Source organism: Hippocampus guttulatus, chromosome 21 (assembly GCF_054856545.1).
Source record: "Hippocampus guttulatus isolate MCC_2025c chromosome 21, RoL_Hgut_1.0, whole genome shotgun sequence".
NCBI classification, from domain to species: domain Eukaryota; kingdom Metazoa; phylum Chordata; class Actinopteri; order Syngnathiformes; family Syngnathidae; genus Hippocampus; species Hippocampus guttulatus.
Genome location: NC_141281.1, coordinates 6,245,988 through 6,270,045, shown reverse-complemented (window position 1 = coordinate 6,270,045; position 24,058 = coordinate 6,245,988). Strand labels below are relative to the sequence as shown.

Sequence of the window (24,058 nt, the reverse complement as noted above, 5' to 3'; positions counted from 1 at the left end):
AGCAATTCTTAATTCTATTTGGACCTCGGCTAAAAATCCCTTTATTGATCTCAAAGTCGGATGACACGACTACTTTTTCTATGGTTACGACTTCAATGTGCTTCTACGGCCCATGCAGCTCAATACGCGACTGATGGCTTAGAATATAATTTGAAATGCTTTAACGTCTCTTTCACAATGATACTTGGAGGATTTAATCAAGAGTTACAGTTAGCGGCTCGGCAAATGCTGCCAAGTGATAGCTGTGTCGTTCATCAAGGCTTACAGAAAAAGCTATTTCATATCCTATTTAGAGAGATGAGAAATATTGATATGAGTCACAGAGCATTATCAGCATGAAACAGAAGCAACCGAGCCTCTCTTTTTCTTCTCAATCCTTCACTCTACTGCCGCAGTCTTTATGTGAGCGAGCGCTTAAAAAGAATAGGAAAAAGAGCCCTAAGTTGCAGAAATGCATGTTTTCGCTTTTTGACCGTCATCAACACGCACAAACAAACTGACAGTCAGAGAGCACCTGTCACAGGCGATCCTCTGTAGGCCGTGACAGTGGTTAACAGAAGGAGACATGTGTAGCCCCAGGTGACTCAAACTGCAAAACTAACAACACCATGCTTCACTGCCCAAAGAACGCGGTGCGAAACACTAGCAAAAAGGGTCTGCGTAAATGTGCACATTCACATGTATCTAAATGTTTTTTTATGGATTCATTAGACGTCAAGTAAAAGTAAACATTGGTGCTGGATGTCATTTATGGCATGAATTACTGTAAATATTGCACACAACAATTCTTGCAATAAATATGTGCTCATTGTGAACCGTGGTTAGATTTAGACTGAATGTTTCAAGTGACACAATTATATATTTTTAGCATAATATGTATATACGTCCTGTAAAGAGAAAAAATAACCTCACTTTGGGTAAAGTGTGAATGTCAGTGTGTATACAGTAATTGGATCAGGTTCGACCTTAGGAAAATAGCAGCATTTTCTCCAATGTACTATTTAAAAAAGTATATTATCCCACGTTTTTGCGAGGTGCTTATGACTGGGTTTGCTTTGGGATACCCAAAATTAACATCAACATCGATTATTTACTCGCAACTCTGCGCTCCTCAAAAACGCACGCCAGCGAGAGAAATACTGTGGTACAATAGTTTACTCCCAGGCTGAGCTCTTGGCTGCAGACTCGCAGACAGGTGGGCTGTACCATTTCTTCCCATGGGAGGTATTATAACCTCAAACATGTCTATAAAGCACCTTTCTTTGACCGGTCTCAAGCAAAAATAATCGATCTAGATAATACCGCTTTTCAATCTGCTGCATAAAATGTATATGAGCCGATTTAATACAAAGAATAACAGATGGTAATTATCCCCTGCATATGTGGCACCCCCATGTAATCTTATTGGTGGTTTGACCCAACATGGCTGCAGCGAAACAGAAATGAGAATCGACGATTTTGCAGAGTATTTTCGAAAATGACCTCGTCTCTAGAGTGAAAGTGGAGCCTCCAGCTCTCTGGAGATCCAGGTGAGACACCATTCGAGGTAACGCAACAGTTAAATGGAGCGTGCTGCTTTGAGTCACGTCAACGGAGCCCAACAGGGCTGAGTTTGAACTGTTGTCAGTCACCATAGCCGGTCATGTAGCTCGAATGTCTTCATGAAGTCATCGTTTACTCTTTGTATAACACAGTCAAAGTCGAGAAACAACAACATGCAATACAAGACCACTGACGTACATGTGCACATGCACCAACTTGTGCGATGGTGAACGCTATCGTAACATCTGTCAGTTTGTGTACAGTTAGTGCAGCGCAGGCCCGTGCTAAGCCTACGGCATTGCTACGCAGACCACCGTCACTAAGTTAGGCTTCCAGCAGCAAGCAAATGTCACAAACAACCTCAAAGTGATCTGCAGAAATTGATCGCCGTTTAAGGATGCTGTGGATCTCGTGCGTAGAACTCGTCCTTGTTGTGTCTCCAGTGCTGATTCGGTGTTAGGGTTTGTTGTTGTTTACAGACTTTGATGAAAATAGTCCCCCTTGTTTACTAATACAATACTTTTTACAATGCACACACATTAGAGTCAATTTATCAGTAGCCATTCTTCCAACAGAGCAGTGCAATGTGTTAATTTCATTTATTTCTTGCACTTCGAGCAAGATTACGAAAAACTAGTGAAGTAAATTTCAACCAGGCAGTGATGTTTGTTTCAATTCATGTATTCGGAGATACCCACATTCATAACACTTGCCCTTTTGCCACTGCAAGCTATCATATCTTGATTTTCAATCAAATATGCCCGCTACCTTTATTATTATACTGCAGGGCAATGGGTTCATTAATAAAGGTAGCATTATTTTTTAAAAAACAATCTCACAATTTACTCGTGTAATATTAGTCAACTACTTGCGCCACAACAAAACAGCCTCCTTAAAAAGAAAAAAAAATAAACTTTTTGGGTGTTATTAGAAAACCACAAAAGCTTCTATAAATTATTCACTACCAAAGCTGTCAAAACTGAGCATTAATTCGGTTGCTTTGAGGTCCAATTTAAGGGTGTGCTACTCGTGACACTGTGGAAAAAATACATTCAGTGTCTGTATTTCTGAAATCGTTTTCACTTTTTTACAGGGAGGCTTTCAGGACCGAAGCGCTGAAAAGGTGCCCTACGTGAGTGGGGTTGCATTGATGGATTGTGAGGCCCAAGTTTTACGAAAACTGGTATGTACGTTTGTGAATCCTTTCTGCCATATATCAAGGATGAGACGTGGCTGGTCAATTGTGTATGAAGTGATATGTTTCATAAATGGGGTCGTGACACAGGTGAGAAGTGGAGCAAATGATGCACTTCACACTGTTTGCTGCCTATCATACATTCTGGTAGGCCTGTGACGATTAATTTAATAACCCAAATCCATTACAGAAAAGGTAAAAGATAAATCTCTGTCTCAACCCCAGCGTGTAGAAATAAGTTGACATGGACCACAGAGTGCTTGAAGGCTGCTTCAAAATAATCTATTTGTCTCTCAAACAAAAGTGCCTCCACCTCACAAGCTATGAGTCCATCATTCTCCTATGCAAGTTGTAATAAACGAAAGCTTTGGCGTGATAATTCATATTCTTATTGCAGCTCTTAACCTAAAGTATGTTTCCTGTAAAAGAAAGTGAGTGAGTTGAATTTACAGACTACATGCACGTTACAGCGCATGGTCAGGATGGCACCACGTATGACTCAATTTGCACCAGGAAAAATCCAGCAATCCTTTTTTTTCGTATTTTGTTTAGTTGAAAAAAAATCTATATATATTGATATCGACCCAGTATGAATTGCTTATATCACGATACACTTTTCAACCATATCACACCCAGCGCTCCTTCAAATGGAAGATTATGATACTCGACATACTGAAGAAAAGCCTCCAGTCAGTTTTGCAGTGCCGTCCCGATGTCAATTGGCAAGCCGTGGCCGAGGAAATGATAAGCTGACAAAAACTAAGCTCATGATGGACTCAAGTCTTTCCAAAAGATACCTGAAGTGAAATAGAAAAACACCCTGTATGGACGTCGTTGACTGGTTAGAAATTACCCCCAAAAAAAAAAAGTGTGTGACGGATCCATGGGCTAGACTTTGGATATACCTGTGCTGGTTGGTTTGGATGAATCTTTCAACTTCTTTGTAAAGGTTTGCAAATGTTAAACATTAATCCTGCTCATGTAATGTGTATTTAGCAAGCTGGCGCGTTTATTGACTCAACAATCAAGTCTTAGAATGAAGTGACATGAAGTGAGTTTTTTTTTAGGGGGGGGGGGCGGTTGCCCCTATAATTAGTGAATGTACATGTAACTTTAATGAAGAGGACTCTGATGGCGAATTCATTATGCTGGTAGTTTATGAAGAGAAATGTGGCGTGGTAGTGTTAATAAATGTGCTTCTTTTCAATCGAATAGTACAGCGTGCTATAATAAGAGCAATTTGTTTTGAGTGATTAACTGGCAGTTGCCCAATTTGGCTTGAGTTCAGAATTCCGACAACCAGTTTTGGCTTCAAAATAGAGGCCGAATGTAACCTCTGCGTGTGTGCAAGAATACGAGTAAACCCGTTCGATGCGCATGCAAAAAAATATTGACTGGCTACTTGTCAGATTGTCACGTTTCTGCTCACTCTGTCCCGTTGTTGATTTGTTGGGCCCACGCTTGATGTTAAAGACACAAAATGTGTTCGATCACCGTGCAAGTTTGTCTTTTGAAGTCTCTGCCATTTTTTTTTTTTTTTTTTTTTTTTTGCCGTTTTTGTTGGCGCGTTTCCAGATAAACATGTGAAACAAATTATTTTGTGGAACAGGCCGGCTGCTGTATCCGTTTCCCAATCGATTGCTGACTGGAAGCTTTCTGCCTGATCAGTCACGGTTGGCAACTGTGAGCTTGCAGTATGTCAGTACGGATGTTTCTCACAATCAGTGAGTCAAAAAAAAAAAAGAAGTTTAGTTTCCAATTCTTGGGAGGACTAAGCATACTTATTTTGTTTGAATGTTTGTTGTGCATTTGTATGCCAGCGATAGTTGAAATGTATCTTCGATGTTCATGATCAGCTGTGATAAATTGAAGATGTGTCATGGGGAGGAGAAGCTGAAGGAGAAATCCCCCTCCAAGCAGGGCCAACATACTGAAACTGGAAATAGCTCACTGTGGCGTATATTCCAGAGGGGGGTTTTGGTTTTCCTTTCCAGGTACAAAATATTATTTTCACCATTGCCAGGAAGCCAGGTTTTGTCACATTATAACGAGCTGTAAAGGTCAGCAAATCCCCACATGCTGCAACTCTTGCAGGAAGTTTTCATTTCGCACCCCTTCAAGACCTGCACTTTTTTTTTTTTCTGAGCTGTTGCCATTTCAAATGTCTAGCTGTCATCGCATGTTGCCCCCAAAAGGCTAGCGTGCATTTACCCTTCACTTGCCCCGACTAATTTTTTTTTCCTGTTGAGCTTTGGGAGTGGGGTCTCGTGTCAATCTACTGCAATTCATCATTCAGGGTGTATTGTTTCCTGATCAAAGAAAAAAAAAAGTACCGTAGTGTGTTGCTTGAGTCGTGTTTATATACAAATGGAAGTGTTTACAAACTCTGTAACTCTGTACTGAGTGCATTTCCGGTATATAAGTCAGTAAAAATACATCATAATCTGTAAAGTATGCGTACAATTAGATTCTGGCTTTCTAGTTCGTTTCAAAGCAGCTTACTGCTCACTTGGAAAATTGGTTAGCTGACACGTTTTTTAAGAGTTTTCACAGGCCCAGTGCAGCGCTCAGCTTCTTTGGAGGAGCCGGTCACAGTTGGACTGTGACAGCCTCGTTTATCACGCCAACCGTGGCAAATCGCTCACACTTCTCGAGGTGCGTCACAGACAATGGCTCGAAGGGAGGAGGAACATTGTCGTATTTTTCATCCCTCCCAACATGAGTAAGCGGTTGGCATGTAAACATGGCACCTCCTGTAAACAAAGTCCATGCCATTGGGCCGGTTGCGATGTTGACTTTGGCTTCTGAGCAGTTCCACTGTGGTTTCTCATGTGGCAAGATGAGGAGGGTGGAAGCAGGCAAAGGAAACTTAGATTAATGCCTCGCGTTTCCGCTCAATCCTATGATCATATTACGATATAGCGCGCGCGCACACACTTGCTGTACTTTCAGGCACCACTCATCACCGTGCTTTGAAAAAGCAGTCTCATTATTCAACAAAGAGCTGATAATGGTCAAAAAAACGTCTTGCCCTTTTTCAACAACAGTGATTTAAAGGTCATTATGTACAAGAAAGCGAGCAGTAATTTCCCTTTTTGACCTCAAGATGGGGAGCACTTGTTAGTACTTTGGCTTTATTTTGGGAAGCACAATAACCGGTTGATGTTCATTGCCATTAGTGACGCAGCTTTCTGGCTATGGGGCCAAGAAATTTAAAAAAAAGGCCTATGCTAGTGAGGCTAAGCGGTACAGACAACGCATAAGTGGATATTACGTGCACACGTGAGCTACTACGTCATAGAGATGCTCATTAAAATACGTCACAGCCCAAGAGCAATTAACACTTTAGTCACTCCAAGACACGGGACGGGCATGTGCTCTCCACTCCCTAACCCTTGTCGCCGTAGCAACCTAGCTCAGCACTAATTGCGAACCAACTTGGTGCGTTCCCCTTTCGAAGATGGGAAGAGGTGGCGGTGCTTGGCAGTCCAATTGGCTCTTTAGACAAGTTGTGTAGATTGGCTGCAGTGCAGTTCTCAAGGGTAATTCCAAAGTGTTCGCGTCTATTTGCGTCCCCAATTGCAGAGCATTCCAAATAAAGGCTGTGTGCATTGACGCATTCATTTCGACAGCCCGAATATATATGTGCTGTGTCACCCCACCTGGCAGCAGGGGGGAAAGAACTTTGGGCATCCCTGCTCTAATCCAATTGGCCAAAACGGTTGAAGTTGGCTTTTTTTTTTTTTTTTAAAGCATCTTTTCTCTTTTATACCTGTCTGCTCATCCGTGTTTTGTCGAGTAAGTGCTGCCCAAATACGTCAAGAGCGGATGGTTGAAGAACAAGGAAAGCGCATCTCAAGTCTAAATAATGAATGACGACCATATGGTGGGTGGAAAAATGAGTTTGTGGCTCAGGAATAGTCAGGTGAAATTGTTTAATTGTTTCTCAGCGAAGACTTATTAGACTTATGCTTTAAGGTGGAATGATATCGGACACCAAATGATGAACTTTAGATATCGGGGCGCTTCTTTACGCCTTGCTCTGTCATTCAACAAGTCAAATCATTGTTTGATATTGTAGCACCAAAATGGCATTTGATGACAGCTTCTGTGAAATGCTTTTGGTTATGAGAACAGTGTTTCGCCTTTCTTTCAAAACTTGCCTTTGAGCAAGATATTACCTCAAACTATATCATCACACTGGTTTTATTATCTTTTAAATGGAAAGTAATTTGTGCTCTAATTGTGTTTCGTTTCTCTGGGTGTGTGTGTGTGTGTGTGTGTGTGTGTGTTGAAGCACTTTGTGTTGTGTCTCAGAGTCTATTCCGGGACAATTAAGATTTCATGATTGCTTCAAAGTGACCTTGAAATTGATGATATTCACTTCCATTCATTTAAGAAAAATGCAATAGAAATTTACAATATGAATGACGAGCGGCACTTTGGATGACTTCCGGGCCAAATCTTTCAATTCGGAGGAGGAGGACCAGCAGAATTGTCATGTTGGCGAACGTACACAAAATGTTGCCTCTGCTTTTGACATACATAGTGGCGTTTATTAATAATAAATAATATTAAGAGCCCGGGGGGTATGGGGTGTCGATGTCTTGCTCGAGGACACCACAGCCGTATGTCCGAAAGATGTTGGGGATGGACGGTCTTGAACCGGAATCCCCACGACAGCAAGCGGCGATCCTAACCACTTTCGCTCAAGAAATCGGTTAACATGCAAGACATGTTTCTTCTGTCTGATACGGTCTTATAAAATATGAAACCTTAAGCCACACCCTGTCATTCCTCTGAGGGTCCTCCCACTTCAAGAGGCGCGGTGCATTCATGAATGGCAGCGTCCCTTCCGTCCCGCGCTATGAGGCGGTTTCCAAAATAAACTGCCCCCCTGTTAATTTCTTTCATTACCCCACCCTTTGTCTCCTCAGCCTCTCCATCTTCCTACATATCCGTCGAGCGTACGCATTCTGCGTGTGTCCCGTTCTCCTTCCCACGCAGCTATGATTTAGGCGTCACGGTCGCGCCCACTCCCTCCGAGCCCTGGATCACGTTACCCTGCCATTACTCAGTCGTTCCCCTGCAAGGGTCCTCCGTGTCAGCAGTAGTGGAGCCTTGCCTGCCTCCTTTGGGCCTGCAGACGAGCACGATTTAACCACAGACGCCCATGGTCAGTGGAGTTGCTCCAGCTATGGCACAGACGCTCTGGAAAGTTATGCAGAGTGAGTGTCAGGCAGCGAGCTTCGCTGCTTTGCAGCTGCAATTTCTATTTCAAGACTTCTTTGGTTGCACAACAAACTGATCGCGTTTCAGATATGTGAAGAAATGTGTTTTTTAGAAGGGGTGAGGACAGATTTGTTCTCACTGTTTTATGCGCTTGTTGTCAGTTTTGCTGATGAGTGGCTTCATTCTTATGACAACGGTGGAGAGATGCAGGCAGTGTGGCATGAGGGCAGCGGTATTCCGTTTGGTCCTGGAAGGATGAATGCATCTACCTGCGTTAGCTAACGCACGGCTCGGCAGAAATTCCCTCGGTTTAGGTTTGTGAATTGATGAATGCCCGCTAAGTAAAGCTACTGTATATTGTCAGGAATTGTGAGATGCTATCGCTTTAATTTATGAGAGGTAGTAAGTGTGTAACCGTGTCTCTGCCTATGTATTCTCATAGGTTGTAAACTTTATAGATGCCGGGGCCAGCTCCTGCTATTAAGCTTGTTGTGCGCTCGTGTGGGGCTACAACTCCTCTCGTGCGAATCACCTTTCATTCCGCAACTCGCTAAATTCATCTCGACGTGACACATTGCCGTCCTGGGTGAGGCAAGCTAGCATATCACTGCACGGGAAGAGCCGCTCTGCCTGGGATAATCTTCTCTAATTGATAAGGAGGCATCGTTGAGGGCCGGTGGCTTCTATGTGGCTCATCCCGCTGCTTGTTTTGCAGTAATTAGACATCTGGGGCTGCACAACAGAGATGTTTGTAGAGGACTGTCAGAGGCTGAACAACAGAGCCCGCCGCTTGTTTACAAGTTCCTGTCCGTGATTCATTACATTTGGGAAACTATCGCAATGTGCTAAAATTCAAATTTGACTACTCAGGCAAAATCACACCACGGATTACAGCCAGATTATGTGCGTCTCGTGACGTACGCCTGTGGAGAGGCAACGGGAAGAACTGTAAAGACCCTTTTTCAAATGTGTATATGCAGCTGCAGTGTCGGGGGCAAAATCGCAATAATTCTTTTTCTCAAAATTGTTCAACCCAGTTTTAGTTCTGAATCTACAAAACAGTACAGTTCAATTCAATTGTGTACGATTTGTAATTTGGTATGCAACAGATATGCTGGGCACCCTCCCATTGGGGGTACCAACCCCAACAGTCCTGAACGAAACAGAATCACCACTTCCTTCCAGTAATGGAATAGGAACAATTGGGGAGAAAAAAAAAGGAGGGATGATTCAAAGCCGTTTGTGTTTATCAGCACACAGCACTGACTGTAACGTGTTGCCTTCCTCTTTTTTCAGGGGGAGGTGGGGGGCTGAATTCAAAGGTTGTGTCACCATTGTACAAAGTCACTCTGTTTACGTGACTCAAACATACACAGGGCTCCGACTAATTCCTACATTCCACATATCTGAGTTAGATTTGTAATCGTTTTTATTTGTTTCTTTGCCATTTGTATCCGGCAAACATAATTTTGACAAAATTAGTCAATTAATCGGTCATCTGAATTAGATTCTGCCAAATATCGCAATCAACATGGGCCTAGGGAAAAAAAAGTCCATGTAGGTCGGGCCCTAGTTACTACCTCCGCCTTCTTCTGGCCGTGTTACTTTGCAGTGCAATCAAGCAGGTCCGCGGCTACACTCCAGATCCACCTCGGCCCACTAAGCCCTCTGCAACTCACCAGAGGCCTCTCTAAATTGCTGCTTTTCATCACCAGAAAAGCACCTCGCATGTTTGAGTCGGATTTAAAAAGAGCTATTTTTCTTTCCCCCCCACTTTGATCCCACTTCACAATTGCAGACAAGGATTCTGATATACACTGTAGCAAACTGCAGGCGTAGTCCATCTATCGTTTAAGGGCCACATCGCTTCACGAGTCGCCCTGCTCAGAAAACCACACTCTTTTGCACCTGAAAAGCTATAAACCGCCGAACCTAGCATCGATACTTGAGAGGCTTAAGGTTAACACTAAACTGCTGTAATTCATTATTTGGTTGGTTCAGAGCAGAGATAGCAGTGGTTCAGCATGTACCTGTCAGTACTAAATGATTGCTCATTTCCTGCCAGAGAGTGGGGGTGAGAGTAATCGCAAGCAGCTGCCTCAGCTGGACCTTCTCCCTCCTCGATCTCAACGTGTTCTTCTCAAGCGAGCCTCGGTGCCAAGAACGCCTACTTCGTGTTCATGTTCCGCACAACCTGTTTGAATGTGTCACGTCTGATCAGACAATGCTTCAGTGTTGAAGTCATCAGGTACAAATGACCGGCGTTGTTGGACTTGAAAGTCTACAAAACCATTTGTATTGTTTTATCATTGGCCATTTAAATGTATTTTTTGGGATTAGCAAAATGTTGAATCCATACATCAAAGCTGAGGCACAAGGAATGAGGGAGCCATTTCATCACCTACCTCCTTGACTCTTTCACTCAACATAAATCTGGGGCATGCGTCCGTGTGATTTCAAGTCTACTGCATAGACATAAGGGGCGTAGGAAAGAAAGCCAGGTTCTGCTCCGCTTTCCTCTGGCAGTGGAAACCCATAGCTGGAGCTCTCCGGGCTTTGCTGATATTTGAGGGGGGGAACAAAAATCCCACCTTCAGGCAAAGGCAAACGTGCAAATCAGAGTTACAAGCGCTTTTGAAAATGGGAAAGAGAATGGGAGAGATTGTTGAGGAGCCCTCTCAGCAATGCAGAGGGACTTCGGATAGACCAAGGCTTCACCTGTGAATCAGCTCATGAGGTCCAAATCTCTGCTCCAGGATGGACCGTAAACTGTCTATACATTAAAATAGGCCGTCAAAAGGAAATCCCTTCCGGTCACGACGGGCGTAAATGAAAGCCTTCAAACCCTTTCCTCTGTTATCCTCACCGCACGTCTCACAAGGGACCATCTGTGAAGAGCGAGCGAGCCAATGTTAAGCCGAGCTGCAGCCAACGTTGCTCCAACAGAAGCTGTGTTCATAATGCATCCACTATACATATTTTAACTTATTTCAATAAATAATGTCACTCCAAGGCATAGTTCGATCTTGCCGGGGCGAGACTGACTGTAAGGCACACCACATGATCTCATTTCTTTTATGGCAAATGAAAGATAGGAAACGGTTTCTTCAGGAGGGCACTGCTCAACACGCACTGACTGGGCGCAGGAACCTCACCATGTGATGGATGGATGGATGTGTCTCTTATTTTGGTGCTACGGGCTGCAGAAATATCACTGCATATGAATTTAGTGTGCACAAGGATTTGAATTTAGCGGTTAAAAGGGGAAAACATTATTGTTGTTGCAAACCTGTGTATTTTATTGCGTATATTATTATTAGGGATGATCCTCACAGTGGTTCCCACAAACCCTCACTTTTCATTAGCAGTAAAGCAAAATGCTTTCGATGTGCCTTTAAAAGTGAAGAAGAGACAGTAAAATAAAGCAGCAAGGCGGAACAGTGGACGGAAACGAAACTTCCTATCACCTATGCACACGCGCAAGTCTTGCCACATAAGCCGATTTGAGGAAGAGAAGGCTTGTTGTCAGCAGCCACAGTTCAGGACGGTGGAATTTCTCTATTTTTCTTGTGACTGGGGAAAGGTCCATCCTGTGTCGGGGGGGGGGGGATAGATTCAGCCACCGTAGCAAACATAAAAGATCATCAGGTATCCAAAAATGCGCACTAACAGATCAGTCATTCGATTGTTGTGCACCATTGGATGCCTTCCCAAACATCAGCTTGCCGCGAGCTTTGTTGCTAATGCGAGCTAACCGACGAGCCATAACGCTAGCAGTGTCAGCCCGAGGGCGCTTTGATTTCAATTCTGACAGCAGAGAGTTTGGCATCTCTGCTTGCCGGTAGTACATCATAAATATGATCTGTGGACAAAAAAAAAAAATGTCATCCCTGGCCCCTGACTTTGTGCCTCTAATTCAGTATACAAGAAAACACTATGCCTGAAGAACAACAATAAATATGTGAGACAAATACTTTTTCACCGCACTGTATGTTTTGATGCGAATCGGTCACGTCGGTATTCAATTTGCAGAGATGAACTGTTAACAGGCTCACTTTTCGGTTTGCATATTTGTCATGGCCTAAATGACTTCCTCTTGTCTTTCCTTTCAGGCAGGAAAGGGTTACTCTCCATATTTCCTGTCCAATTCCCTGAGCAGTGGCTATGTTCTGATTGCTTTCTAGATGTTAAACATTCCCAGGCTCTTATAACCTTCTTGGTTTGCCTCTGCTGTCCAACAGCTGTCCCAGGTGAACAAGTGGGCGAACCTCCTGTTTTTAAGGCTACAATCGACATTTTTTTCTCACAGGGGCAGGAGATACCGGCACGGAAAGGGGCAAGAGGCTCTGAGATGAGACACGTTCGTTCGTTGCGTTCTGCTAAGTGTCTCTGCAAGACTGTGGGAAAGTCTATCCCAAACATGACATTGTTGATGAAATTGCGCTCTACCGTCCGATGGAAAAATGAAATAGTCGACATTGGATTCCACGGTATTAAGCCTTAGTTATAGAGCATAAGGGAAACGTTTCCTTTTAGGGTTCCTTCCCACTCCTGGCCTCACGAGACACCTGATCGACAGCTGAGTTATGTTATCTCGTCGGAGTCAGCCAGCGGAGCCTTCGCATCAGTCATGAAACAATCCAGATTGTGCTAACATATGTGCGTGGAGGCTGCATTGTGGACATGACCCAGGAGCAGAGCATGGCCAAGCTGCACTATATTTAGCCCAGCGATGCTCGGGCTAATTGCCCTCCCAGGCCTAATCATTTCCAGGCTCTGCCGCTCACAAGCGACTGAAGGGGAGACCAAACACCCTCACCCCCCGTGTTAAAGAGATGTCAGCATCATCGGGTCGGTCAATGCGCTTCACAGACAAGACGAATGATCCGACTACGCTTTCGCCTTGTATTTTATGAAGCTGTGCTACAAGTGGATTGTAGAGGAAATTGTGGCGGAGGATTTCGACCACTGTGTTGAAAAACACTTCATAGACGTTTGGCAACAGTGCTGGATTCTCGTCATCTCGTGGACCGTTAGCATACTGTACGCGTGGCTGTCCTGGGCTTGACTGGGTTGACCAAGTTGGTGAAGGTGGAAAAGTTTAGCCAGCTTTGTTCGGTTGTTATGTTGTCCCATTCCCCACTCGGTTTATTTGACCTGCAAGCGGAGTGAAATTCCTGTTCTGAAATTGTGCTTTTTAAAGTGTGGTTCCCAACGTCTTGCCCCGGGTCAAACGGGGCCACACTCATAGTGGGTGGGGGGGCTGTTGGATGGGATGGACAGCTTGGTCTTCTGGAGACCTTCCCTTTTATTAGCGCGGGTCATTCTTCACAAACTCGCCTATTTTAGTCCATGAAAATGAGATCAAATAATCCAGAAGACATTTTTCGGGGGTAATGTTTGAAAACAAGCTTTATGTTTTCAGTCATGAATTCAGTTCTGAAAGAGGCAAAGAAGGGGTGGCGTTAAAGAATAAGTGGAATGTATTTGGCAGCTTTTTAAGTCCTTAAATTGATTGTCTTCATTCTAATGACAAGCTAATCCCCCTCTCGTGGTTCCTTCGATAAGAAGTAGAGTTTCTTTTTTCGGTACGCCATTGTGTACACTGTTGAAAATTAGCACTCATGATGAGCTTGCTCTCTCAGCAATGAATTGACCGCACCACGCCCCCCACCACAAATGGTTTTGTGCCAACTGCGTCCTGGTTATGTAACTTTGAATTTGCCTAAGGCTGCCAATTCCCCCCTCCCCAGTTGATTAAATATATTGCTTCATCAATATGGTCACCTGAATGAGGTCTGTCGTACTTTTGTTGATTACTCAAAACAGCTTCAAAGGAACCTATGATTAAAAACTTGCCAGCCTAAGCTTACAATTACGAGGGCTGATTTTCTCATTTATGTTTGGGATCTTCCTTTCTTTGATGATTGCCAGAAACATAGTGCCCCCCCCAAAAAAAAAACGATGGAGGTGACCGAAAAGGCGTACATCTACACTTTGACTGTGTGTATTTTGTGCGCACGTTGGCGAATGGTTAGTCGGTCGTGAGTTTGGCAGCCCGCAGAGTCTCTGGGTTGCTCTGATAGTGCTCGTTCCATTGAGAGCTAAACACGACACCATCTTGGTCCAGGGTCTGATCTCAGGCCAGCTTGAAATGATCCAACATCCCCGCTGCCAAGACTTGGGCAGAATAAAGATACACTCGCAATTGGGTGAGCACATCTTCATATGGGCGCCCGGTGGTTTGACAGCTGATACCACCCGCACTCTTCACACTGGCTCTTTGCTGGAACACATTGATGCATCGATGCCCCCCCTCGGCAAATGGGCCCACCCTCTTGTCTAGCTCACCTCTCTTGATCTGCCACAACTGGCATCTCTCCCTCACACCTCTCTGTTCTTTCTGTGCCCCCCCCCCCCCCCCACGCAAAACAGTCTTTCTTCTCTCTCCCTCTCCTCCCAGTTCCTCATCAGATCCGTGGGGCCGGAATTTTAGCGCTTTTCTGCAAGTCCTGCGAGGAGAACCTTGAGGGTCTCAGTGGGATCAATTTAAAAGGGAAGTACTTGTCTCTCCTCCTCTCCTTGGCCCTCTCGGCTGATTGGATCCGCTCACCAGAAACTTGCAGGCTTTTGATCTCACCCTCCCCAAACCTACACCTTCTCAAAGTTTTTGCCCAAGCCTGGCTCAGGGAAAAAAAAAAAATTCTGTTCCACTTTCTGAGAAAATGGCCCCTCAACCCGTTGCGTCTCACCTGTGAGTCGTGATGGAGAAGTTTTGTAAAGCCACTGGGTGGTTAAAAAATAAAATAAAAAATGAGCGCGTGCGCACACACGCTAACTTGAACATAACTGATTTCTCTTTGAAGATAGGAGAATGATCCCGCTTTTGTACAACTTGCGGTCTTTGGGTGAGAAGTTACTGTGAGCGGCAATAAATAATTTACAGAGAGAAAAGGAAAGGTAGGAGGTGCCGCCTTGAACGAGTGTGTTGATGTCGCCTCTTCCTTTGTTCGCCGTATAGAGACAGCCGGGCTGAAGCACCTTTACCAGTAATTTCAAGTTTCCCTTTAGGTGTACCTTACTATTGCAGTTTTGTGTCCCACCGGGCATTCTTCTGTCAGGTTACTAGAAGTCAAACAGTTTTTGTTTATTTTTGTCTTTGCTCACTGACCGTACTTCTTCTTGGAAAAGCCCTGTCATGATCGTGTTACCAGTCCTGGTAAATTTAGCCAAACCTGACCACAAACTCCGGTGTTTTTGTTTTTTCAAGACACATTTGAAGAACATCCCCTTTTTTTTCCCTCCCCCCGGGGTGAACTTTTCTCGTCTGTGGAACCACACTGGAGAAAACTTGAAAGTTTGAAGTGGCTCAGACACAAGCATTTGTCATTTGAAAGAAAAGTAAGCCTTACTTTCAAGACTCTTGACTCCCAGTGTAATGGCATCATTGGCGAAGCGGTGCGCTAATTGAGGTTTAATGCTAGAGTAGACCGAGCAGGGCTGTAATTTTTCCGCCAGGGCCCCGAATAGACAATGTTTTCATGTGGTCCCAGTATATTTAGATTGCAGTCTTGTCCCACTGTGGGACACCTGTTTTATTTTTCGTCTTTCTCCTTTGCATTAAGAAAAAAAAATGGAAACGTTTTTTTATTTTTTTTTTTGCCTGAACATGGAATTCAGTACAGAATCTGTGTCGGCAGTCACGCAGCATTCATTAACTCATTCACTCCCAAAGACGTTTTTAAACGTCTTTTCAGACTTGATCTAGAATTGGCTGGTACTGAATGAGTTAAATGGGATTGGTGGATGTCATCATGATCAAAGTAAAAAAACGAACCTGTACGTTCACTTTGGAAGTATTAAATATATTATTATTACTAAGCAGATGTACTTTGCTGGCCTTAGACAAAATTTTCATAATCCACAATAGCCAAAAGAAACAATATTTTTAATGGTGCAGACAAGTGTCTCAATGTCCCAAACCAGTTTTTGATGCCAATGTCATATTGAGGGCTGGCTGACCGATACAGGGAAGGTCAGAAAAAACTCTTAGAATCATTGAGCATTTTATTGTTTCTCTTTTTCACTTTGTACAGGTAAAATATTAGAGTGTAAAGAACTTTGCGGCTTGTTAGCATCAGTTCGTGACACGTTGATGACTTCCTGTCCCTTCTGATCTCAGTTCAGGCGGCACAGGGAAGCATCCAGTGCATTACTCCGTTGCGTGTGCCGCTCTCCCTTTCTTCAATAATTCATCCAGACAAGTAGAATGATTATTCTATGAATATGCAGTAAAAATTCATTTCTCGTGCTCTTTCTGTTCAAGTGTGCGCATGCCAGTGTGAGCTCAATTGTGTGGCCTTCCGCACGTGCGTTGCTGTGTGAGCGCAGCTCTTTTCTGCTTGAAACAAAGGAGGTGTCAGGCCGAATTAGCCCCCTTATGACTGAACGCCCAGAGAGCTTAGAGATGCACCACAGGTTCTGCTGAGTCGCTCATGAGCCACAGTGTCGGCTTCGTCGTCGCTTTCTGCCCCCCACCCCGCGACCCCCTCCCTTTCCACTCCGGAGTTGCTCTAACAAGGTTGTTGGAGGAGGATAAGGCGTGTTAAATGAATAATTTACACACAAGAGCGCTCCTTATTTATTTAATATGGATGGATCTGACTGAGTGGACAGCCTGCGTCCCTGCCTGCCGAGACACTGTTGGCTAAACGAGCGCTCGTTCTGTTAAATGGAGTGTGTCTGCATGTGTGCAAAGCCACGTGTGAATCATGTCCCTGCCGAGAATGTACTCGTCGCCGCACCGTGTTACTCTTTACACTTGAGATCGCTTGAGAGATCTTTCACCTTTGTCGTCGTCGCATTTCACTATTTCGCAGCCAAACACACTGCGAGGGAACATTTGTTGAATGCTTGCGGGAGAGCCGACGCGTGTGCTGCGTCGCGCATCCATTACAGAATTGTTCATTTAGATTATTGTCGTGCATGTAGTTGGGCATGTGGGCTAATTACATTGATCAGGAAGCACATAACTTTGTGTCGGAGTGTAAGCGCTTGTGAGCTCGTTTCCGTTCGTACCTGATCATTCCATCGCCGTTGACGTGGATACTTTAGTTTTTGCTTTCTCTCTTTACATTTTGAATCTAAAGGGGAAATACTTGATCTCTTTGCAGGGGGATTGCGGAGAGGTGGAGGGGGGGAAGGACCACAACCCAGGATCCACCTAATGACGAGGGAAATCATCAAATAGGTAATCTTCGATGAGTTTAATCCGATTTTGAATAAATAGCCTCAACTACAGGGTCGGAATTGTTATTTTACCCGATTTACGTAGAGGACATTGTTAAAAATGTATTGCGCAGTTGCATCATCCTACCTCTGCCAATTTCTTCTGTTGATGGAGGTAGCCATGCACAGCAGGATACATCACTACGGCTTGTGTATGGATGTGTGTGTAATTCCCAAGAGGAAAAAAAAATCCCATAGCTCACGCTGACCTCATTATAAAAATAGCTCATCTATCCACCCATCACATTTTTTTTTCGATTTTCCCTCTCCTCTGCAATCCTTTAGACATTGTGATCCTTCCTACCTTTCCCTTTCTACTTTGTCTCTGTCGGTGTTTGCAGTGGATTTAACACAAGATTAAAAGCTTACGCAAGTCTTGGTAACATTAAGGTTTCTCCTGCACCTGTCATTACCAATCTAGTCCTAATCTGGGATCATAAGATTTCTTTTAATCAAGAAACCTCTCAGGATAACATTTAAGGGGGGGGGGGGGGACGGACACACAAAACAGTTTTTCCGTGATGTGTCGACCGTGTCCTTTAGCTACAAATGAATCTACCCTGTATCCTTGTGCATTCTCCATCTTTTCTACCTGGTCTCTTGCATCGGTTAACTTTGCCTTCCGTCATTAGAGTGCTCACATCCTTTTTAATTAACGGCAACGGCAAATATTATGGACAAGCATGTCTTTGATGTTGAGAGTCTCCTCCAATTTCGCTAACAACCTGTCCACATTTTCAGAAATAGGTAGTTCACAAAACATTTTCAGTCGTGCCATTTCAGTCCGGACGGGTGGGCAGCCACTCGAGAATCCCAACTCACAAAGTGAGTTTTCCTTCAAATAATTGTATAAATCGATGTCCCCTTTTCGAATTCTTCCAGAGCGATGATATCCTTCCGATCAACTTACATCCAAGTAATCATCAAAACATGATATGTGTGTCTCTTCATTGTTTGATCCGTTTCCCATTCGTACTTGTAAGAGACCTTGGAACGGTCAGAAATATCAAAATATTCCTAATTCTAACATGAGTCACAATTTAGGCCAAGCAGGTCATTCATGCACTTCTTCAGAAGATGATGCTGTTGCCAAGTTGGCCTTAGAGACTTTGAATGTTTGATTTGCTTTGAGTCACGTCACCTTGTGAACACAACTGAGCCCAGAAGTGCCTCTTGTGTTGCAGAGGAGCCCAGTCTCACCTCAACGGGAGAACTGGAGGGATCATCTGCTTTTTCTTTTGATCTTGCACCATGTCTGGAGGAGCAGATGTAATTAAGGAAGTTTTACAACATTCCCATTTGTCTCTCAAGCTGAACCGCAAACATGTGGCGCTTCTCTGGTTGGTACTTCACTCCATTTGAAGTCCTTCGAGACCTTGCGTCCACATTTTTCCTCGCGGTCACGAGTCTGGTTAAAAAGCTCAAAGCCGCGCTTGCGTGTCCGACACTGCGTCGGTGATTTGTGTCTGTTTTGGGTTGCCCTTGAGGTGCATTCCCCCTACCCCCTCACCTCCGCCTCTCATTTGTCCTTCTTCCTACCTTGCTGTTTATCTATCTCTGGGTCCATCAGTCCCTGAACCAGCCGTAATTAGCATCCACATAACACTGTTTATTTACTCAGGTACTGGGAGAAGGGGCGGGGGGTGAGAATGAAAGAAATCGTTGGAACCAGAAAGCCAAGGAGAGAGAGAGAGGCGAGGAGGGCCGGGAGTAGGAAGAGAGGGATGAATGATTCTGAAAATCAAAGCACTATGAGACTCTCTTTCATATCGGATGCATGAGATAATGATACGGAGAATGACACGATGCAAAAGGAAAAAAAAAAGTCAAAAATGAGATGCGCCAAACTTTTCCTGCTTCTCTTTGCCACTCTCCCTTTTCCAGTGTTTCATCATGAAATGCAGCGGGCCTAAAATTAGCATGATGGCATCTTCCTTCCTCTCGGATTCCCCATTGAATTTGTCCCATTGAGTCGAGTGATCATCAAGGTGTTTGTGTCCCAGTTGAGGTTGCACCGACGTCCCCTTTTCCCCCGGCAGTGTTAATAATATGAACAAAACTCTCAACTATTGTAATGTTTAAATATTACAGCGACATCCAACGTTTCAGCCTTTTGTTTTTGAGAGGAACATGCAAAATCCTGATGTATTTTAAGGGGTTTAGTGGTGGGTTTGGGAGAAAGAGCAACTGCCCCCCCACGCACCCCCCAGTTCAGATGCTTTTTGTATCATTAGCAACGTGACGTGCCAGACTCAATCTGTAACACGGTGTCATTATATCAATGGAATTCTTTTGATCAGATTCGCCGCAACTAGATGAGGCACAACCAAATTTTCTCGTTCTTGATAACCTTTGAAGACGAAGGTTGTGAAGTCCTGATTTCAACCACATTTTGAGGGAATGGGCCTCTTTCGTCGCACGGAATATCGAATGTGAACACACATGCATGACCTCATGCCGACATAAAGCTCAAGCCCTCGGCCGAGCTCGTACGCTTCCGTTTTGTCAGGGAGTAAGGTTACCACCAAAGATTTAACAAAGAATAAAAAAAAAAAAAAGCAGTGATCCTGAAAGAAAAAAAGACTAGTCTCGCAAGTGAGAGAGCAAGAATGTCACGCCCCGCCCCCTATTAGCATATGTGATCACCCCATTTGTTATGAATTTGGACACCTCTTGTTTCTGGCGACAGCTCTCAGTCAACTTCTCTTCATCTTGAATTTTTTAATTTTTTCCCATGTACCTCCCTTCCGTTTTTCTTTCCACACACTTTAGTGCTGTTTGACCGATTCGAACGAGTCCAAATGTCACCGCGTAAGGAAAGGTCAGGTAAAGGTTTAGCGTTGCGAAGTCTGGATGACTAAGGCAGTCTGGCTGCCTGGGGAGGGATAGGGTGTTAACACTTGAGACCACGAACACGCATTTCTAGACATGCTCTTGGACGCACCGCTGTCACCTTTCCTCCACATTGATGCCACTCACCTCCTTTTGCCATATTAATTGTACATGCGCACGCTCGCAAGTATCCTCATTTTGTTTGATTTGTGAACTTACATACTGCGGAGGAAATCCAGCTTTGCCGAAGAGTGAGTCAAAGGTTACTGGTTGTTAAGGGTTGATGGCATCCTGACATCAATAAGCAACGCTTTTGTGTGTGTGTGTATGAGGCCAACAAGGTGGGGTTAAGTTCATTCAAGTCAGTTGAAGGGATCCCGTATGAGGAATAGCGGGTTCGCAGTGGGGTCTCTTATCGATTCAGTTCATCCACACGCAGGCTAAATCGGCATGCTCCTAATTGGAATGGATTTCTCCCGTGCATTGATTTGCTCAGGTGACACAGTGGATGACATATGGTTGTGTGTTTGTTTGTGCACGCCATGCATACCATATGGTGCCGTGAGAGAGAGCAGCACCTTTCATTGTTGTCCAATGGAAAGACAAAATAAGCAGCTGGATGCTATCAAATCACGATTGGTGTGTGCTGTTTCATCCGGCATGAGCCATGGGACGAACCGAGGACCTCTGCAAACAACGAGTAGTTTTTATTTCCCCCATCACTGTGCCTGCTCTGGACACGAGAGAGTTTATCTCTTCTACACGCACGCACACACACTTGCAGTTTTACATGTAGCTGAAGTTGAAGACTGTTTTCGCCCAACAGTGATTGAGCAGTTTTGCATAGTGTGTGTGTGGGGGGGGGGGGGGGGGGGGGGTGCTATCTAGCATAGATAACACTCGATAAAATGAACAGTTTGACCAAAAACGACAACTGTCAGAAAGCTTCACATGCATGAACCTCACTCACATGTTTGCATGGAGGAAGAGGATTGTGAAAGATGGCTGCTAGACATGGCTTCTCACAGCCGGCTGGCCCCGACCCCCCATGATCCGCCCTCTTATCTAGCCTAGATCCTGGCCTTTCATCTGCGCCAAAACCTGGGGGAGTTTGGCCTCTGCTGTGTTTTTACCCCTCCCGCACACAAACATGGACACACAGTTCATTCCAGACCAGCTCCATCTCTCGGCCCCATCTTTGAGTCCCAGATGAGCGCTGCTTTCCCCTACCAAGGAGATAACAAACCTCACAACTATGCTCTCTGCTGTCCTCTCCTCAGAATACAAGTTCCGTTTAAAAAAATGTATAAATAAAAAAGAGGGAGGGGTATGCATGTCTTTTTTCCTGCTGTCAATCTTTGGAAACTTGACTGTAACATGCCAGCATTTAGGTTTTTATTTTTATTTTTCTTGGGATAAGCATAATAGATACATTGATCTTTGAAACGGGACTTCAGAACTGACAAGAATTTCGCAAGCTCTGAAATATATTTGTAAAGTAATTAAGGGCATTTAGTGCCGAGACATCTTGAATGTGTCTCCACAAAATGATTGATTGTACCGAATTTGAGCTCTAATGGCTTTTTTTTTAAGGCACTCTTGGAAAAAAAAACGCACTGCGGAAGACGCAGCACTTTCCACATCTCTTAAGCACAACTTTAACCTGGCTCAACATCACTAATGACTGAATCCAGTTTTGTCTGGCATCTTATTTTTCTTGCAGGGGCTACATTTTTGCATGCGTCCCAGCTCTGTTTTGGCAAGCCAGCCAAATGTTCTTTTTTATTTATATGCTCACTTAATGCGCCGTCTGCTCACACACTGCCCTCTTATTCAACCCTGACCTCTTCCATGCATAAACATACGTTCCTCACCTCTCACCCCTCTGGCTTCACCTGTTAATCTGTCTCCCCTTTCCCTCTGTCCACTGCATTCCTGACAAAAAAAACAGGTTTTCTGCATCATCCTAGCCCTGACCTATGACCCCAGTCAGATTAAACCTAATAGCGTTTAAAATCCATTGGCAGATTGAGTGGAAGCTGTGACTTCCACATGAATATTGTCACATGGATAGCTCGTTTTGAAATCAGAATACCAGTCAGCAATTTTTGTTAAAAGTGAAGCTAAATTGAAAGAAATAGGAAGTCGACCCACATGATTTGCCTTCGTGGGCCCCACAAAATGATGGCGTGGGCCGGATCTGGCCCGCGGGCCTGGAGTTTTGAAACTTGTGCCTTACAAGTTGATACCAACACTCCAGTCTTCTGCTCATTGTTGACTTTGTAAAATAGTCAGACCCTTTTTTGGGGGGGACACACGGTTTTGTTTTAGGTGTGAAACCTCATATATTCATATGAGGTTTCAATACACGTATTCCAACGCTTTGCTGTGTTATTGTACAGCAGACGCCCCATAAACCGCGGCTATAAAATTTGGAGCTGGTCAAGGGAAGACTGCTTGAGACGAGAGCAAAATGAAACAATAGTGTGGAAAACCGAAAGTCTCATTAGATGTGACTTTGAGCTTCAGAAATCCCCAGGGGAAGAAGGAACTATTGCACAACTACATCAAAAAAAAAAGTTGAATGTTTTCATCACATGTTATCTGAACAAACTATCTCCCCATCAAGATCTCATTCAACTGTCAAAAAAGACAGATTTATGCATCCAGTGGAAACACAAGAAGAAAAGGTGAGCCGCACTTATCGAGTCAAAGGGGGTTTGACTGACGGACTGGCAGCAGCTGTTTTTGGAGGTGTAACGGGAGACTACAAAACCGCACAGTGTGTTTGGTGGGTTTTGTGCAGTCCACTTATTTAGCTTTGCACCGCCTTTCACAAATGGCTTCATGTGGAGTTTTTTTCTGATAGCAGCAAACATGCAAAATTCATGCAAAAGTAAAAGTTGAAACGTCATTTGTTGAATGACTGCTGCCAAGTCATCAATGACACTAACTTGGCCAAGAAAGACGATTCAGATTCTGTTTTTGCAGGCCGACTATTATTATTATCATCATATTTTTTTCAGCCATGAATGCACACCGTTCCCTTAATCATGTCTTACTGCACACTTTGAGATGATGGAACGAATTTCCTCCAAGACATTCAAATCTATGGCCACGTAAATTGCCCCGTAGACCAAGCATGCCTTGGTTAGATTCCACTGATCGTTCGACCGCAGGAACAATCAAAATACTATCAATTGTCTGCCGTATAGAGAGAAGGAATACCTCCAGTTTTATGGAGCTGTCATGTGGTCGGGTACCGCGTAAATATTCTTTGCACAAAAACACTTCCAGCTGTTGAACATTATGCCTGATGCTGTTTCTCATGACTGACTCTTCTTGAAAAAGATGTTATCTGTCTCACTTGAGTTTCTTGTTGTATTGTTGCAGTGTTTTTTGGTGATTTTCCCCCAGAATGCTTTCTATACCATGTGGTATTAGAGTGTGGTGTTGGAATAATTGCTCTTCTAAATGCTTCAATGGAAATCAGTGGTCGTTGTGAAATTGAAACCGTCGCATGGTCTTTTCGCTCTTGAGCTTTGCTGCATTCCAGTGCCGCCACCTTTTGAAAGAAAGATGTGGTATTAATTTCTGGGAAGTCTGTTTTAATTGGGATTTGACTGACTCTACGGATCGAGTATACTGAGATCGGAAAGGTTTGCTTCTCTACTAGCTGTACTTTCCAGGAAGTGTGTTGGGGGGATGCAAGGAATTCACCGCAATGGCTCAGTTGGAACTATGACTACACACTGAGTTCAAATCAAAGAGGGCATTCTGCCCTTAGCCTCGGGGGACAAGATGACTGCTCTGTGTGACCAAAGCGATGTAGCTCAGCAGACAACTGGTCACACTAGTGCAAAGACTTTCATTTCTTCTCTCTTATATTTGATTTTCCGATTTGAGTTGCGCACCGGGAAATGAAATTTGTCGTCCAACTGTTCATAACAATGACTCCCAAAGGAGATG

At 44.1% G+C, this 24,058-nt stretch overlaps 1 protein-coding gene across 7 annotated transcripts in view; it reads left to right on the top strand.

The window, feature by feature from the left end:
* The window catches only part of znf438 (zinc finger protein 438), an 89,810-nt gene that overhangs the window by 39,250 nt on the left and 26,502 nt on the right, over positions 1–24,058 (top strand). For 2 of the 7 annotated variants that reach the window (XM_086102633.1, XM_086102634.1), the window contains 2 exons: positions 2,636–2,725; positions 17,143–17,219. The gene's annotated coding sequence lies outside the window, so the exon portion shown is untranslated. Of the gene's footprint in view, positions 1–1,379; positions 1,547–2,635; positions 2,726–17,142; positions 17,220–24,058 lie in introns of those variants that run through there. The other 5 variants (XM_086102631.1, XM_086102635.1, XR_015099071.1 and 2 more) reach the window with 5 other exon arrangements.